This window comes from Rhinolophus sinicus, linkage group LG09 (genome assembly GCF_036562045.2).
Source record: "Rhinolophus sinicus isolate RSC01 linkage group LG09, ASM3656204v1, whole genome shotgun sequence".
Taxonomy (NCBI): domain Eukaryota; kingdom Metazoa; phylum Chordata; class Mammalia; order Chiroptera; family Rhinolophidae; genus Rhinolophus; species Rhinolophus sinicus.
In genome coordinates this window covers 35,627,090-35,645,125 of record NC_133758.1, presented here as the reverse complement: position 1 = coordinate 35,645,125, position 18,036 = coordinate 35,627,090, and the positions used below count along the sequence as shown (strand labels likewise).

Sequence of the window (18,036 nt, the reverse complement as noted above, 5' to 3'; positions counted from 1 at the left end):
CCTCAGGACAGAGATGAGATGATGAAATATGCAAGGACATGTGTATCTAGTTTTATATATATTTTTTTCTAAACATATTTTAAATTCCTCTCTTCCTTGACTCTCTCTTCATTAGTCCTCTCCTCTCAAACTTTGGGCCCATTCTTAAAAATTGTTCTATATTGAATTAATCTGAGGTTAAGAGCTTGTGCTTCAGAATGATTACTGCCAACTACACACAGTGCTCAAATGTTTTTCAGACTTTGGGTGGGGGGCTTAAAATTAAGCACATAAAAATATACTTATTGCCTTGGTATGTAAACTTTATGACACACACACACACACACACACACACACACACACGGTGCTGAAAAAAGTATACACATTTTAAGAAAGGAAAAGACTGTATCAAAATTATAATACTCAATATATACCAATAACAAAAGATGAATACAAGTGATGTATATACATTTTTTGGCTTACACACACACACACAAATATATATTATATAGCAATAAAAAAAGAAAGTATGACATCAATTTTGAAATTTCCCATTAAGTTACTTTTGGTGCCTTAAAAAATGCTAAAATAAATCCAACATACCTAGAATCCTAAATATGTAAGCAGATAAACTGGTCACTTTATAATTAGAGCTGATTTTAGCAAGAACCTTATCTTTCCAAGTACTACATTTTGCCTTATAGTACTAGCCCCTCTACTATCTGTCAAGTGGCTCATTGAGAAAGAAACCTGAAAGTAACTGCCTAATTTAAGTAGTGTTGGGGAGATGGAATGAGTAGAGTCAACTCAATTTAGTAATGGCTCTCAATCTTGATTACATATTGGGATTCGTTTAAAAAATCGGTCACACCCTCAGAGAGTCTGATATAATTGAAATGGGGTACAGCTTGAGGTTTGGTACTTAAACTTTCGCCAGGTCATATTACTAGAGCTGAATCTATGATTGCTGAATTAGAGGTTGAGAGTATTGCATTTCATCAATGTAGCTTTCCTTAGTAGCAGTATTTCTACTCAATTGTATGTGGAATATTGAAATAATACAGATTATGTAAAGAAATATTTTTTAAAATATGGCAAATAATTCTTATAGTGTTTGAAGAATGAAGAGATTCTCTGGAAAGAAAGAAACACCAGAGTTCCTTCTTTTTCTGAATGTACCCATTATTTATGTTATTATTTACTCTAAATTATATAATGTTATTTGGAACAAGGGGTGTTCCCCTTTTGCTGTACTATTATATTACATTACGAAGTTAACATTATAAATGGTTTTAAAGATAAAAGTAAAATATTAGTATGAGTAAAAGTTAACTTCAAAGTAAGCATGAGCTCATTAGACATTCTTTTTCTAGAAGACATTCTCAAATCTTTACCTGACCAAATTATTGGAGTACATGTTAGATTGGAAAATTATACAGATGCTCCTTGATTTATGATGGGTTATGCCCTGATAAACCCATTAGAAGTTACAGATATTGTAAGTTGAAAATGCATTTAATACACCTAACCTATCGAACGTCATAGCTGAGCCTCGCCTGTGTTACAAACGTGCTCAGAACACTTACATTAGCTCCAGTTGGGCACAATCATCTCACTGTTGCTGATCAACATCACGAGAGAGTATCCTACCGCACGTCACCAGCTTGGGAAAAGATTAAAATCCAAAATTTGAAGTACAATTTCTACTGAATGTGTATTACTTTCACACCATGGTAAAGTTGAAAAATCGTATGTCAAACCATCATAAGTTGGGGACCATCTATTATTCGATTTTTGAGGGTAAAATGTAATATCAGAGTTCTCTATTTCTTGGAGATTTGGGTTACTTTATTATTTGTAACTCTTAAACTGATCTTTTCTTTTTCATTTGCAAAATAGCTAGGTAGAAGGAGTGCATGGAAAAGTATAAAGCAGGTATTCAATTACATATATGGAGTCAGGGGTCAAACTATCTGGCTTGGATTCCTGTTTCTGAAGTATTCTAGGAGTTATGTTAGTTCTTATTCATCGTATTTTCTTCTGTAATTAGAGTGCAATACCATAGGATCATGAGAGAAGTTAATTAATTTTAAGAATTTAGACTATCACAAGTACTAAGAACTACATGTCATTAAATGGCTTGTTAACTTTAAAGCATTATAAAACAAAAACATGCTTTTAACATTGATATAAAGTACAGACTCTATATCTTGATATAATATAGTATTTCATATATTACAGTATTTCTGCCTCTTTTTTTAGTGAGTATTTAATAAAAGGGGAATTGATAGTTTGATTAATTTTAAAAGTATAAACAATAGTTATTCATGAGAATGATTTTATAAAACCCAGAAAATAAGCACATTTGAATGAAATTAGTTAGGCAAAACATACTGTAATGTTTACATTATATACTGTTTCAGATTTTAAATATAAATCAATGCTAATTTTAGGAGATTAAAAAAAACAAATATTCAAATGGTATATATTTTATATTTGACAATAAGGATTCATGAAAAATTAAAACGTTTGGAATTCTAAAAAATAAAAACAACATTGTATAAATCAATGAATCAATATTTAAGTGCTTATCATATGCCTTTCATGGTATAAATAAACAATGGACTACCCAGAGTTCTTGACCTGAACTTGAACTACTCTGTACCTACACTAATCAGTTTTGATCATTCCTTATTAATAAACTGCTTGATTTGTTCCTTGAAGCAACTAAATAACAAGTCAATAGTTTTATTTTCTTGAATTGTAAAGTGTCTCTTTGAGAAAAGATGTTGAATAAAACTCTTTTGAAATGCCAACAGTTCTTATTTTTTTTATTTCTCCTCTTCTACTTTAAAAGCAGACTAGCAGTGCCATTTTATATGTGTCAAGTAGTTTGTGCTTCCCATTTCCATTTTCTTCAGCTACTAATGCTATCTCGCAGCAATACTGTTCTGTGGCTCAGGGGAGCCAAGTGTCAGTTTTTCCAGATGGCAAGCTGCCAGTCTGCAGACACTGTTGAAAGTCACCAAGGGAATTCATTTCTTTGCAAAACCAAAGAACATCATTTCATGCACACCTTGTGTACATGATCAGCTCACAACAGCTGAAGAAACCACGAAAAAAAGACAGATGGAGAGAGAAAGAGGGGGTGGGAAGGAGAGGAGAGGGAAAGAGAGAGAGAGAGAGAGAGAGAGAGAGAGAGAGAGAGAGAGAGAGAGAGAGAGAGAGAGAGAGAGTCTTTTTTAATGAATTTAGCCAATTTTCTAGGCTATTATACAGTGACATATTTCATTTTGGGAACAGAAAGTTTTTAAACATTATTGCCAATTTACAGGAGCTTCTCTCTTAATAGCTGGAACAAAATTCTCAATTTGCCCTAATTAAAAATACTAGTTTTGGGGAATGAGTTTCTCCTTTTCATATTTAAACTGAACATTAAAAAAAGGTTAAATCACTTTAAATGGACTTTAAATTGCATTCTCTCTATCAGAATTGTTAACTTTTTGCCTGAGGAGAAAAATCTCAATATATGAATATAATATCAGAGTGGCATAGAAAGTGGTTTTTCAGTAATAAATATTTTGGCTAATATAGAGTTTGTATTTAAATGGGAAGTATTATGAGTTCTACCAATGGGGAATACTAATTGAGAAATATGTTACTTTTTAATAGTCATATAAGTGGAAACCTGAAGCATGGGGAACTCTATGATCTGAAATATGATTTCAGGAGTTGAACAGATATATCTACAGGTAGGAAGTTTAAATGCAAAGGGCTATATATCAAGGGAGGCAGAACAATGTAGCATGTGGATTATGAAACTAAGAGATAGAAATTCTGTTTCCAAGTCAACTAGTTACCAGGGGTCTTGGGCAGCCTCTCTGGGTTTAATCTGTAAAACAAACAGTTTCGTTTGGTTCTATAAATTTCTCCATTCTCTCAGGGGACATTATTTGGTTAAACTGTAAGTCAAATACTCTTCTGAGCAAGGATTACTCTCTGGTAGTCTTGTTATAATATTGCCTCTTCATTTTATGATACACAACAATGATTTTTTCTTTTCTTTTATGGAGGAGGAATTTGGAAATGTAATATTTTTCTGATGGGTCAATTTCTAAATTTAAACATTGACAATTCCTAGAGTTTGTGAATATTGAGATAGCACAACATGTGAATACTCACACTATGATTATTGTTATTCTTACATTTCCTCAGCACCTTCAAAATTCTTTAATCAAATAGTTAATGAATTTTATTCATCTAAGAATTAAAGAAATAAATAATTATTATACTAGACAGGAGTTATTTTAATTCACAATTGAGAGTGAAACTGTGTTTGTAATAATGGGTAATGACAGAAACGATATTATTTTTTAAATAGCCCAAAGCTAGACTCTATTTTAAAACATTCTATATACTAAAGCTAATAATATAATTTTTTGTGCTGTATATAGTAACTTCTACTATGATAAAATTTATATTACAGTTTCAATTCTCCTTTAAGTTACTATATCTCAACATTTAATAAGCGATTAGAGCTTTATAGTAAGATAAATAGCAAAAAATTGTTTGAATTTCGAAAACCCTTTTCAATAGTCTGTATTTTGCTAATTTTCTGATTCCTTTATCAAAGACCCCCCAAAATATATGATGCTAGTCCTGGTGCCATGACATTCATAGAAAACAATCATTTACCCTGTGCTTCATAAATTTAAAAGTCTCAAAAAGACAACGTAGTATTTAGCACCCACAGATACACACCATCATCAAACAGAACCAGATATATACATTAAAAACAATGATGGCTAAAAGAATTAATTTTATATTCTAACCATAGAATTTTTAGATGTGGAATCACTGGTATAACAATCAGGGCACAAGTGTTTAAGGAAAAGTTAACTATTTTCCTAATAAGACAATCAGAGGAGACTTGACATTTGTTATGAATTTGAAAGGTGAACGTGGATAGCTTTATATTATATGTGAGGAATCTATGTCTCACAGACACTAAATAGCTTTCTGGAGATTCATGTGTGATGATGCAAGAGGTATGTCGAGGATCCTGGATATAACTGCAGGGCTCCCCACGCTACTTCCCAGGGAGGCCAGGCTTCACACAATTGGGAGGATTTGAAGTAGTCTAATTGTTCATGGTTTTTGTCTTCTGTATTGTGGCTACAATGGCCATCACATAGTAAGAATTTGTTTTAAAAATTTGGTTTGTTGAGGGAAAGAGTCAGTGAAGAAACTCTAAGGCAAGAATTTACAATACAATACAAAACCGAGGAGGAAATACAATATAAAACCGAGGAGGAAATGAGAAGATGTCAGGGTGGGAGGATGAGACCACCAGAGACCACCAGAGACCAAATAGAACAGCTGAACACCTTCTTTCACATTGTCTTGCAGTAGGTGGTCCAGATTCCTCATTACTGTCCATTACAAGTGTAAAAGACAGCATAATTTCCAGAGAGCCAGGCTTCTACCAGACTTACATACTTTTACATTAATATAATATGAAGTACCTCATAAGTTTTTACTATAATTATCAGTGTTCCTTGTAACAGGAACTGAGCTCAGCACCCCTTCCCAACCCAAGGAGGATGCTGTATTTACCCTTCGAAAAGAAAAGGAACAAAGACTTGAGACTTTGGAATTTTCTCAGGTCGAACTGCTAATATATAAGTGCCAGGCCTGGGATCCTAACTGTGTGCTGGCTGTTGGCAAGCCTTTCCTCCTGACATTTACGGGAGTATTGTATATAAGATGTATGCTCTTCCTTAATTAGTTTCATCAGCTATAAAGACAGAAAAAGGGAAAAATTATTCTCCTCTAAGTGTGAAAAATACATTGGATCCAAGAAACCTATTTGGTTTCTTTACTAAGATGTCTTGAGATTTTAAATTGCTATATGCACTAAATTTCCAAAGGATTTGAAGAACAATGAATGTTGTATTTCGTAAACTTATTTGACAATTTAGCACTTTTTCAAAAGAAAAAAGAGTCTAATAATTAATTTGTTTGTTTCTTTTTCTAGGTTACTTTCTATTTGCTTTCTTGTCTTCTCCTCACATCTCAGCCTTACATCATAGATAGCACCAGACCACTCCCTGCTATGGTAAAACATATACAAGGTAATGGAGAGATTTTTCTTCAAAAATAGATACATATAGCACTCTGATATTTTGGTTGCTATTGTCGTATTTTGAATCTACTTTTTCCTCCGACGACTGAAGCAGCCTAAATCTATTTTTTCTACACATTTCCTGACAAGTTTTCATTATCTATTAGACTAAGTCATGTCTTAAGTTGGACTTAAAAAGAATCTTTTGCAATTGAAGTGAATGCTTCTTGATGGCAGGCATGATATTTCATTGATATTGATGTTTCTCTCTACAAATAGTAGAATCTCAATAAGTATTCACTGAATGTGATTTCTTTTTATTTCCTCTCTGATTCAGCATCCCTGTGAACACTTACGTGTAGACTGTGTTTTTATCCATCCCTTCCATAATTTAGGTTATTTATCAGGTCTTCATATATAAGGTTTTACTTTACTAGTGGTCTTCTAGTAAGACTTACCAATGGTGTCAGTTTTCATATTGTTCTTTAGTTGGTAAAGAAAAGGATATGGAATTTATTTTTCTCAGCAAAGCATATTTCATAAACTATATATTTTTTCTGATTGTAACAGATAACAATTTGAGATATCACAGCATCTGCTCACACTAGGAAATCTAAGGGAGAGAAGATTACAGTTATCCAGTTGGATATGACAGGACCTTATGCTGGGAATGAAAAGGAAATATCAACTTCAAACAGCGGCATAAATAGGATGGTTTGGTCACACTGGTTATAAACACATAAGGAGAGAACAGGGCCAAAATTATTTGTTCTGGGGCCTTCTGATAAGTCATTCCATACGTTCTGCAATGACTCTTGCTAGTCTCCTTTGAAAGAGTGGCCCTGCTTCACTTTGACTTTATCTTTTCATCTGTAGACCTCTAATAGCTTTCACATTTTGGTACTGACTGGCCTTGTATTGACACATGTCTAACCTGTCACCTGTACAGAGTCATCTTTCTTCTTTTCCTTGAGAAATTATTTCTATTTCCATTCTGCTCTAACCCCAGTCCAGACTGAATTTCTTTTTAAGATCCCTAGCAAAGATTTAATAGATCTCATCATATTGATTCTAAGAATCAGTTTATGGGCTTCCTGTATATACCGGTTTGTGCTAAACTGACTAAATTTCATTTTCTCTAATTTTTTTTTCTCAATACTGTGCTTAGTTTTTCTATTTGTATAGTGCCTGAATACATTCTAACCACTTCTATCTCTCTATTTATGAGAGCCAAGAGGCGAATAGGTGTTCCTACACTAAAAACCATACAATGATATGTCCAAAATCTATATCTTTTGAAAACAGTTTTGTTGTTGTTATTGTTACTTTTTAATAGCCACATTTTCTTTATCAGCCAAGATAGTCAAATAAGATTGAAAACCATACATGATGATATTCATTAAGGAAAATAAATTAACTGTGATAGTAGAGCAAGGAAACCGATTTTCTTGTATGGTTGATAAAGGATGTGTTTATTCTGCTTTCCTTTTGTGGCTCATAAACTGGTTCTGAAAGTAATTTCAGAAGAGTTTTCCAAAGGTAGCATCATAGGAATAACCAGTGGCGAGGCTTTCAGAGTCATTATTTATGAGTATGAATATATATTTTATATATATATATATATATATATATATATATATATATATATATATATATTTACACATATAAGTCCTGCCCAAAGGTACACAAATTACTAAAGACGAGTCTGGTAACAATAGTATATTATCAGATATCTCACCACATAAGTGGCATCCATTTATTCATATACAACAGAGACATTTCACCAGACTCTGGTGGTAGCTGCAGTTTTAGCCAATCTAACACCTTGGCTAAGATATGTTTGCCTAAGTAAGGAATGAGGTGAAAGAACTCCAGAAGTGGAAGCCTTGCCTCAAAGAAAGCAGTTTTCTTGACTCTCCGGACTGCTCTCATTTTTACTGCTAATTCTACCTGGGTTCCTGCTAATCATTTGCAAAGGGATCTGATACTGTTTTACTTTCAATTTGGGGACTACTTTACAATTTGTCTTGGAGGAGAGAGCTCAAGTTAAAACTGGTTTCATACCAGCAAAATGAGAATTTGTCGATACGCAGTTGTTGAATCGAATAGATTTAAATTGAACACCACTAGACCCAGTGGTATCATGACAGGGAAGAGGAAATTTGTGACAATTACTCAATATTTGTGGATTGCCCACTATATACTAGTGTGCTATGAAAGAAGGAGCAAAGTTAACAACATGTTTGACCTCCAAAAGCTCCCATACTGCAATGGGTGATGAGAGTTAGAAATAATGACTTTGCTCAAAAACATATAGCTGTAATGAAGGACAAATTATCACCATGCCCCAAGTGATGTCACGGAGAAGTTTCAAATCATGTTTCAAACCAAGATTGTAAATACATGTCTTTGGCAAATTATACCAATTATACCTCCCTGGTTGGGTTGTCATGCATATAAATATGTCTGACAATTAAGTTCACGAACTCATCCTAGAAAAAGTGCTACATACCTCATTGCTGAATATCACTATGGTCACCTTCAAAGTATTCCCTTTGGGAAGCTATGCACTGATGCCAGCACCTAGTCCACCCTTCAAAGGAATTTTGGAACACTTTTATTCTGGAATGGCCATCAGAGCTGTCGTCATATTACACTTGATGTCCTGAATGTCATCAAAATGTCTTCCTTTCAATATTTCCTTTATCTTCGGGTAAAGAAAGAAGTCATTGGTGGCCAGATCAGGTAAGTAGGGAGGGTGGTCCAATGAAGCTATTTGTTTACTGGCTAAAAACTCCCTCACAGACAGTGCCATGTGAGCTGTTGTATTGTCATGATGCAAGAGCCATGAATTGTTGGCGAAAAGTTCAGGTCATCTAATTTTTACATTCAGCCTTTTCAGCACTTCCAAATAGTAAACTTGGTTAACTGTTTGTCTAGTTAGTACAAGTTCATAATGAATAATCCCTCTGATATAAAAAACCGTTAGCAACATCGTTGCAACAAATTCACAAATTTAATTGTCCGACCTCATTTAACCTTGTTTTATGTGTATTTCTGTTTAAATATACATTATATAGTATATTCTGTTGATTTGTTAATATTGAATTCACAGCTAACATCACTGTAACTCATGACCAAACAAATCTTGTTTAGTATATGTTTTCTCTATAAGGTACATCACAGACTTCTTGTATTTTTGAACACTAAGTATCACTCCAGCACTAGATTTGTGGGCTATTTTAAACAATAACATTATAAATAAGAAAGCACAAATATGCAAAAAATTGGTACTAAATAGATGGTTACGGTATGAAAGATGAAACAGATTATTGCCTTGTTCAACCTCTGCTAGAATGAGCACGTTGGACAACTCAATTTTTTTGTCCCTCTGCACATGTCCACAAATGACTGCAAAAGTGCCTCAAGTGCCAATTTTTAGGTTACAAATAAATTTTACCAAATAGATAAATTTACAAATATGGACTCCAAGGATAATGAGGATTGACTGTACATTTTGTTCCTCATATATTCTTATTGGTAAACATGGCAGAGCCCTTGTCATAAAGGTACTTGCTATCTGGTTGGGGATATGAAAAACTGAAAGAGTAATATCTGCTCTACCACACTGGCCCCTGAACACTTTCAGTTAACCTGAATACCTACCGCTATACACTATCAAATTGATTTGGATGGTTGGGTTTCACCATTTCGGAATAGATGGATCACTTAACCCAGTGAGGCCAGACAGCTTGGCTGTTCTGTACTTTCACACTCTGCAACTGGATAGTATTACTGATAACCATCTTTACTCAGCCTTAACAGATCTCCAAAAACTATGAGAACTTGGAAAAGAACAAACAAAAACAATAAGATAACTGACTCAAGATTTTCTTTGGACTTTCCATTTGGACTGAGGTTCTTAATTGAAGTGAGCTATCAGAAAGCCTCAGACTTAAATAACTTTCATATAAGCAACAGTTAAAAACATACTAATGGAATTACAATGGATAAGTTAGTTGGAGGTATGGTCCTAGTTGGTGAGTAAGGAGGTGGCAATAATTGTTGTAAAATATTTAATATATTTAAATTTGAGACTCATTGATTCTAAGTGCTTTCTTGATCTTACCCGAAGGCACCAACAGAACATTTTTAGCAACTATGTCAAAGCAGTTACCTAGCTGATAACAATTGTAAGACACAAAGGCACAATTTGTATTAGATGAATTTCCATTGTAGAGGTATGAAAATGTAAAACAACAACAACAAATAACAAAAACATAAAAAGTGACAAATAATTGATGAATTCATGGTTATGTTATTATATTATTACACGGACTTATTTTTACATAAATTATATTTCTCAAATCATATTAAAGACTATTTTCCCAACCAGGAAAAAGTGATCGGAGACAGTCTTGAACACTTAAGAGAATCATTTGAATACATGGATCATTTGCATAGGCTTATATGTTTATTTTTAACTTCTCTCACACACAAAAAAAACTGTTCTATTTTTTACTCACTCATATTATTTACTCATTAACAATATCTATTTTCCTTTAAATCTACTACTTGCCCCTGGTTGCATTTCAATTATTCATTTAAACTCCTATTCAAGATCTTCTTGCTGTGGTTTGAATTTTTACTGCTGCAGTTACTCTTCAGCAACACATGGAAAGGTGCTGTGTTAATAAAGCGCTTGATTTTTACTTAATCTCAGAGCCCAGACTTTCATGGATCACTCTCCTCTAGCTTGTTTGTAATAATTAGTCCAAGTTACTGGTTCTCAAACTTTGGTGAATATTTGAATTTTCTGTGGAGCTTTATAAAACCACAGCTGCTACAGCTGTATCTTAGAGTTTCTGAGTCAGATCTTGAACACGATTCAGGCATGGGAAGCACAGGGTGCATCACATCACCAGGAGAATCCAGGGCGAGCTCTGGCACTCTTAGATTTCTTCATGTCCATAAGAAGGGCATCTGTACACAAGTTCTGCTGCCCTGGCTGCACCAACGTTGACCTTGGCTTCTTAAGAGACCCAACCCTGCTGTCCAGATTTCTATACCTAATAGCTATACATGCACATTGTCATTAATTGATCAAGTTTCTGTGCTCCATTCTGATCATCAATACATCACATAGAATTTCCAGCTAAGAAATTTAATTTATGCTTGCTGGTAAAAGAATGGGTGTGAATTCATTAATATGATATCATTTATAGATTAGATAGATGCATTTTAATTTTTTCTGAGAAAATGCTTTAAATGGAAAACTTGCATTAATAAAGAGAATTCCAGGTTGTGAACTAAAGTGTTAAAGTGATGCTTTTATTTTGATTAGAGTTTTTGAATCCTTCAAATCAGATCCAGAAATTGGTCACCTATTCCACCTCTGTGCATAACCAATCTGTTATCACTTTTAGAGATCACATCCTTTAAAAAGCCTACATCGATTATTTGGTATTATATCATGATTTTCTCCCCTACATGGTCATTTAATCTTTACCTTTCTTTCATAATGTCAAGCGAACATGTATCCAAATGTTAGATATGAGTGAAAATGGTTGTGTAGCTTTCCCATTATAAGAATAGTTTTAAAAAACTGAATGCAAGAAATATATTCACATGTTCTAAAATATTGCATAGCATAGATTGGATGGTTAATGTGATTGCTATTAAAACAAATCAATAATGAAACCCTTCAAACATTGAAGCATTCAAACAGCTGAATACCATTAATTGAAAATCATGATATATTTTATAAATCAAAGATGGCAAATCGATACCAAGGTTAAAGGTGCACCTGTGGTGATCAGTCTTAGTTGCATTTTCCTGACAGATGACCACATAATATTGATTGGGAATAAGATTACAATGAATAGATGGGATAAGCTGCTGTCTGGAAAATTCACTGCTTACATCCACAGAGAAAATTGGGACTTAATTAATTAGGCCTCTTATGTGTAGATAATTACATAAGCAAACAAGAAATACTCATGTGAGAATAGTGGCATGGTTAAATTAAATGGTTAGCATATATTGGATTATAGGAAATTGAAAGTAGGAAGCTGTGTCATATATCATAAAATTTTGGAAGCAAAAGGTACCTTGGAGACCATAATTCAACACTCATTTACAGATGTGGAAACAAAGGGGCAAATCAGATAAATGATCTGATCAAGACAAAACTATAGGTAATACATAGATCTAGAAACCAAGATGAAATTCTTTCTGTTTCTAATGTATATATGTAATATATAGGAATTACACACACATTGTTAGTATTTCTATTGTGAAAGGTATTTCTATTATTAAAGTGTGTGGGCCACATGTTGCCCATCAAATAGCAGACCAGCCAGGGCTTTGTCACTTGGTGGTGTGGTGGCAGGGATCCAAACAGCATAAGTATAAGGAAACCAATGAGTTGGTTTTCTGGAATTTGGATTCTGTTTTACCAGAAATAGAATTTTGCTTAAGAAAGCTGGATCTCCAGAGAAGTCCATAAAAGTTTTCAGGCCAAGCACTCATCTTTTCTTCTGCAAATGGAAAGAGGGCTGGCAACACTTTTTGATTTATGATTTAAGGAGAAATAGTTGAGTTCTAAAATGTGTTATTATAAATTTGAATAGTCACAGAATGAAATTTCTAGTATGTTTTCTAGGGTGACATGCTATAGTATGTATTACTAGCTACAATTTTCACTACCCCTAAATTTCAAATTCAATAAATGAGATAGGGACTGGAATTGTGTTTTAATGAAGTCCACTTGACTAAACAGTATGTTGGCTTTATAAACCACTGGCCCCCAAAATATATATTTCAAGATCCTTAGCATGGCATATAGGACCCTTCATGATCTTAAAAAGGAATGACATTTATTTCTTTCTGCTATAATCAAGATGAGGTATGTCCCTTGACTTTCAAACATGTAATGATTCATTGTCATTTCCTAATGCATATTGTAAATCATTATGGTGTATTCTACACTTCCAGTGTTTCCATTCACAAACTCTAACCAGTGCTTAATCATCTCCAACCCTAATTCTCATTGACTTTATATACCAGTTATCTATTGCTTTATAACAAACAAGCCAAGGTCTAGTGGTTTGAAACAATCATTTATTTAAATAATGATTTTGTGAATTAGCAATTTGGGCTGGCCCCAGCTGGGTTGTTCTTCTGTTGGTGTCAACCAAGATCACTTATGTAAATACAGTCATCTGCCAGTCAGTTGAGAAGGTCTGCTGCTGGAAATTGGCTGGCTGTAGGTTAGATGACAAAAATGAGTGAGCTACATGTTGCCCATCAAAGAGCCAACTAGTCAGGGCTTTGTCACATGGTGGTGTGATGGCAAGGATCCAAAAATCATAAGTATAGGGAAAACCTCATTGTACAAAAACATTTAAGTCTCTGCTTACATCATAGTGCTAATATTCTATTGGCCACAGAAAGTGACATGACCAACCCAGATTTAAGGGTGAATTAACAGGCTTCACTTCTTGATAGAGAGATCTGTGATAATCACATTACAAAAGTATAGATGCAAGGATGAGAATTTGTCATCATTTTTACAATCTATCATACATTGATACTGGTCATGATTGTTCATTTGCCTGAATAGAATGTCAGAAATTAAATTGCTTGATAAAAGTCAGTTTTGGAGAGTCAAGCCAAGATACGTTTGACTCCAAAGATACTGAATTCACCTTATGACAGATCTTAAATGTATCTCACACTTCTTTCTTTCATCCACCCTCTATTATCTTAGTTCAACCCATCATCTTTGACCAGCATATAACTTTGTGTTTCCAACTCCCTTCACACAATATATTTTCCATAAAGTAACATGAATGATATTTTAAAATATAAATGAAATTATGCTATTTCTCTAATTAAAAGCTTCCAATAGCTTGCCATCCTTCTTCTTAAAAAATAAAAACCTAAAGTTATTATCTTGATTTACAATCTCTTAAAAGATCTTCTCTGTTGCTTTGCTCCCCACACACACATTGTTCTATCTGCCCAGGTTTCACTGTGCTTGAGCCACACTGATCTGTTCATTGTTTCTCTAATACACTAAGTTTATTCTCCTTAAATGCCTTTGTTTTGCTGTCTCTGGATACAGGACTTCTGAAATAAAGACTCTTTTTTCTTGGACTACTTGGCTCTCTCTCTGTATGCAGGCTCATGACAACGGCAACTTCATAGAAAGGACTTTTCTGTTTTCTGTAAAGTAGACATGCATTTCCCTGAGTCCTTCCCAATGGCAATTTATAACATTAATTTTTGGGGGATGGTGTAGATATAGCACTCATCAGTATTTGAAATTATCTTGCATATTCATTTAGTTTTATAAAATCTATTTTCTTGCTATACTTTTAAACCAAGTGACAGTAGAGACCTTGTTTATCATAATCACTGCTGTACTCTTAATCAAGGACCATTTCTTGATATGACATTTGTTGAATTAAGAAATGACACGCTTCAGAACTTGGAAAAGCCCATGGAAAATAACACGGTTCTTTCCATACCCTTGACAGCTTTCAGTAACGAGCTGAAGTCCACATAGTATAAAGCTCATCCTCCTAAAGGTTTTTTTGTTTTGTTTTGTTTTTGTCAGAGTCCCTATGATATTTTGGACATGATCTTAAAAGAATTAAAGCATTCATCTTCAGCGTATGTCTTTAATTGAAAGACATACTTTAGGGATGTCTGTATCCCCATGACTTTAGGGATGTCTACATAACCAAAGGGGAAACAATGGTCTGCTTTGAAACTAATTTTCTCTAACATCTAAATGACTGACATTATATTCTTACCAGGTGTGACAGATGGGAATTATAAAGATTGAAGAAAATTGAAGACCTGAATGATGGAGAGGAGAAATATAAAAGAATTGTGGATTTAGTGACACAGAAGATAAAGTTCATTGCATTGCTTTGATTAAAACCTTATTTTGTTTTATCTTGGTAGAGGCAAAACCATAAGCTTTGTCTGGAGTATTTTTGTCGTTCTTGACTTAAAATACAGGGAGCTGTGTTTTATATATTTTATGACAATTTTCAACACAGATTGTGTGAAGGATTTCACTCTCAATGGAATAAAATATACTTGACAGCAGAGTTATAACTAGAAGGACTGGTAAGAATAGAGGTATGGAGATTAAGGAATGTGTCCTAGATTTATATGAGCATACACCAAATAGTTCAGTCTCATAATTACCTTAGAGAGTTGGTAGAGAAAAGAAAATAACTTGTTAAACTGCAAAGTATACTATCTTCTCTCTTAGAGTTGCTCATTGGGGTATTTTTTAAAAATCTTGTATAAGAATTATAGAAAAATTCCTGAGATTGTTTATGTTAGAATATTGACATTTCCAGAAGATATGTGATATATCGAATGTCTAAAAAGAATATTTTAGACACTATTTAGAGAGAGCATATATCTTGCTTATTTGAATTCTCAGTTGGGTATTACAAGACATCAATGTACTTATTATATACTATATGTAAAGGTATGATAAACACACACACACACACACTCACACACATTTTTTATTTTTATTTTTTATTGAAATGGTAATATCATGCACTTAAACTCATTCAAATCTTTGTAGAATTACATTGCTAAACTTGATAAAAGGGGTTTTGTTTTTTAATTGCTATAGCTGTTGTTCTGTTTTTATATATTCAGACCCCTGAATACTGAAGCTACTGGAACAGAAATGTGCACTCAAGTAGACTGAGAATATTTAAGCATCGATATCATTTGCTTACTCAATAGAGCTGTGCTTAGTTAATGCCTACTAAGTGGAGGGACTAGGCAAAAGACTATGGAAAATGCAAAATAAAAGATAGATGTCTTTTTAGAAAAGTAATTTAAATTACTTTTTGGTAAAGATAATGCATATTCACAAATCAATAAAACATAAGGTGGAACTAGGTGCTTAAATTGCACACTTTATTTTATTAAAGTTTTTTATCAAAATATAGTTAACATGCAATATTATATTAGTTTCAGGTGTACATCATAGTTATTTAACATTTATATATCTAAAGACGTGATCACCATGGTAAGTCCAGCAACCATCTGACACCGTACCATGTTATTGCAATATTATTGACTATGTTCCCTATGCTGTACATTACATCCAATGGCTTACTTGTTTTGACCGTGAAATTTAAACCTCTTATTCCCCTTCATCTTTGTTCTCCCTTATTAAATTTTTCAATTAAAGTTCATAGTTAGTATTATTTTACATTAATTTCAGGTATATAGTATAGTGGTTAGACATTTACATAAATTAAAAAGTGATCCCCCTGACAGTCTAGTACCCAGCTGACACAATACATAGCTATTGCCGTATTATTGATGATATTCCCCATGCTTTACTTTACATCCCCAAGACAAGTTTGTAACTACCAGTTTGTACTCCTTAATCCCTTTTCCTTTTTCACCCTGCCACCAACCCTCTCCCATCTATCATCCAGATAAATCTAGGACCCATCTGACTCCATACATAGTTATTACAATATTATTAACTATATTCCTTAGGCTACATCCTACATTCCCATGACTATTTTATAAGAACCAATTTGTACTTCTTAATTTTTTCCCCTTTATCACACACTCCCCACCCCTTCTCATCTGGCAACCATCAAAATGATCTCTGTATGATTTGTTTCTGTTTTGCTTATTTTGTTTTTTAGATTCTATATATAAGTAAAATCACAATGTATCTGTCTTTCCCTACCTGACATATTCCACTCAGCACAATACCCTCCAGGTCCATCCATCCCGCCAGAGATGACTAGAACTAATTCCCTTCCATGGGCGTACAATATTTCATTGTATATATGAGCTATGACAATCAAGTTAGCGCACTAATCCTAGAAAAAGGGCTACATACCTCATTGCTGAATATCACTACAGTCACCTTCGAAGTACTCCCTTTGGGGAGTTATGTACTGATGCCAGTGCCTAGTCACCTTTCAAAGCAATTTTGGTACTCTTTCTGGAATGGCCATCAGAGCTGTTGTCATATTACCCTTGATGTCCTGAATGTCATCAAAATGTCTTCCTTTCAATATTCCCTTTATCTTTGGGTAAAGAAAGAAGTCATTGGGGACCAGATCATGTGGGGAGGGAGGGTGTGCCAATCCAGTTATTTGCTTACTGGCTAAAAACTCCCTCATGGACAGTGCTGTATAAGCTGGTACATTTTTGTGATGCAAGAGCCATGAATTTTTGGTGAAAAGTTCAGGTTGTCTAACTTTTTCACGCAGCCTTTTCAGAACTTCCAAATAGTAAACTTGGTTAACTGTTTGTCCATTTGGTACAAATTCATAATGAATAATCCCTCTGTTATCAAAAAAGGTTAGCAACATCATTTCAACAAGTTTGTGAATTTAATTGTCAGACCTCATATGTACCACCTACTCTTTATCCACTCATTCATTGAGGGACACCCAGGCTGCCTCCACATCTTGGCCATTGTAAACAACACTGAAGTAAACATATAGATGCACATGTCTCCTTGAATTAGCATTTGGGTTTCTTTGGATAAATACCCAGGAGTGGGATTACTGGGTTCTTCGTCTCTTATAGCATTTGATTTAAAGTTTATTTTGTCTGATAAAAGTATTGCTACCTCTGCTTTTTTTGTTTTCATTTCCATTTTTATGAAATATCTTTTTTCCATCCCTTTACTTTTAGTCTGTGTGATCTTTTGCTCTGAAGTGTGTGACTTGTAGGCAGCATATATGAGTCTTGTTTTCTTATGCATTCGGCCACCCTATGTTTGAATGGAGCATTTAATTCATTTAAACTTAAAGTAATTGTTGATAGATATATAGTTATTGCTATTTTAGTATTCATATTTTTATCTTTTTATTTTTTTTCCTTAAAGATGTTCTTCTAAGATTCCTTGT

The 18,036-nt window shown here is 33.8% G+C and overlaps 1 long non-coding RNA gene across 1 annotated transcript in view; it reads left to right on the top strand.

The window, feature by feature from the left end:
• LOC109452335 (uncharacterized) overlaps positions 1 to 15,456 on the top strand; it is a 37,888-nt gene extending 22,432 nt beyond the window's left edge. Inside the window, exons 2-3 of the long non-coding RNA XR_002138125.2 lie at positions 6,017 to 6,113; positions 14,929 to 15,456. This is a non-coding gene — a long non-coding RNA (uncharacterized LOC109452335). The remainder of the gene's footprint in view (positions 1 to 6,016; positions 6,114 to 14,928) is intronic.
• Positions 15,457 to 18,036: the final 2,580 nt, after the last annotated feature.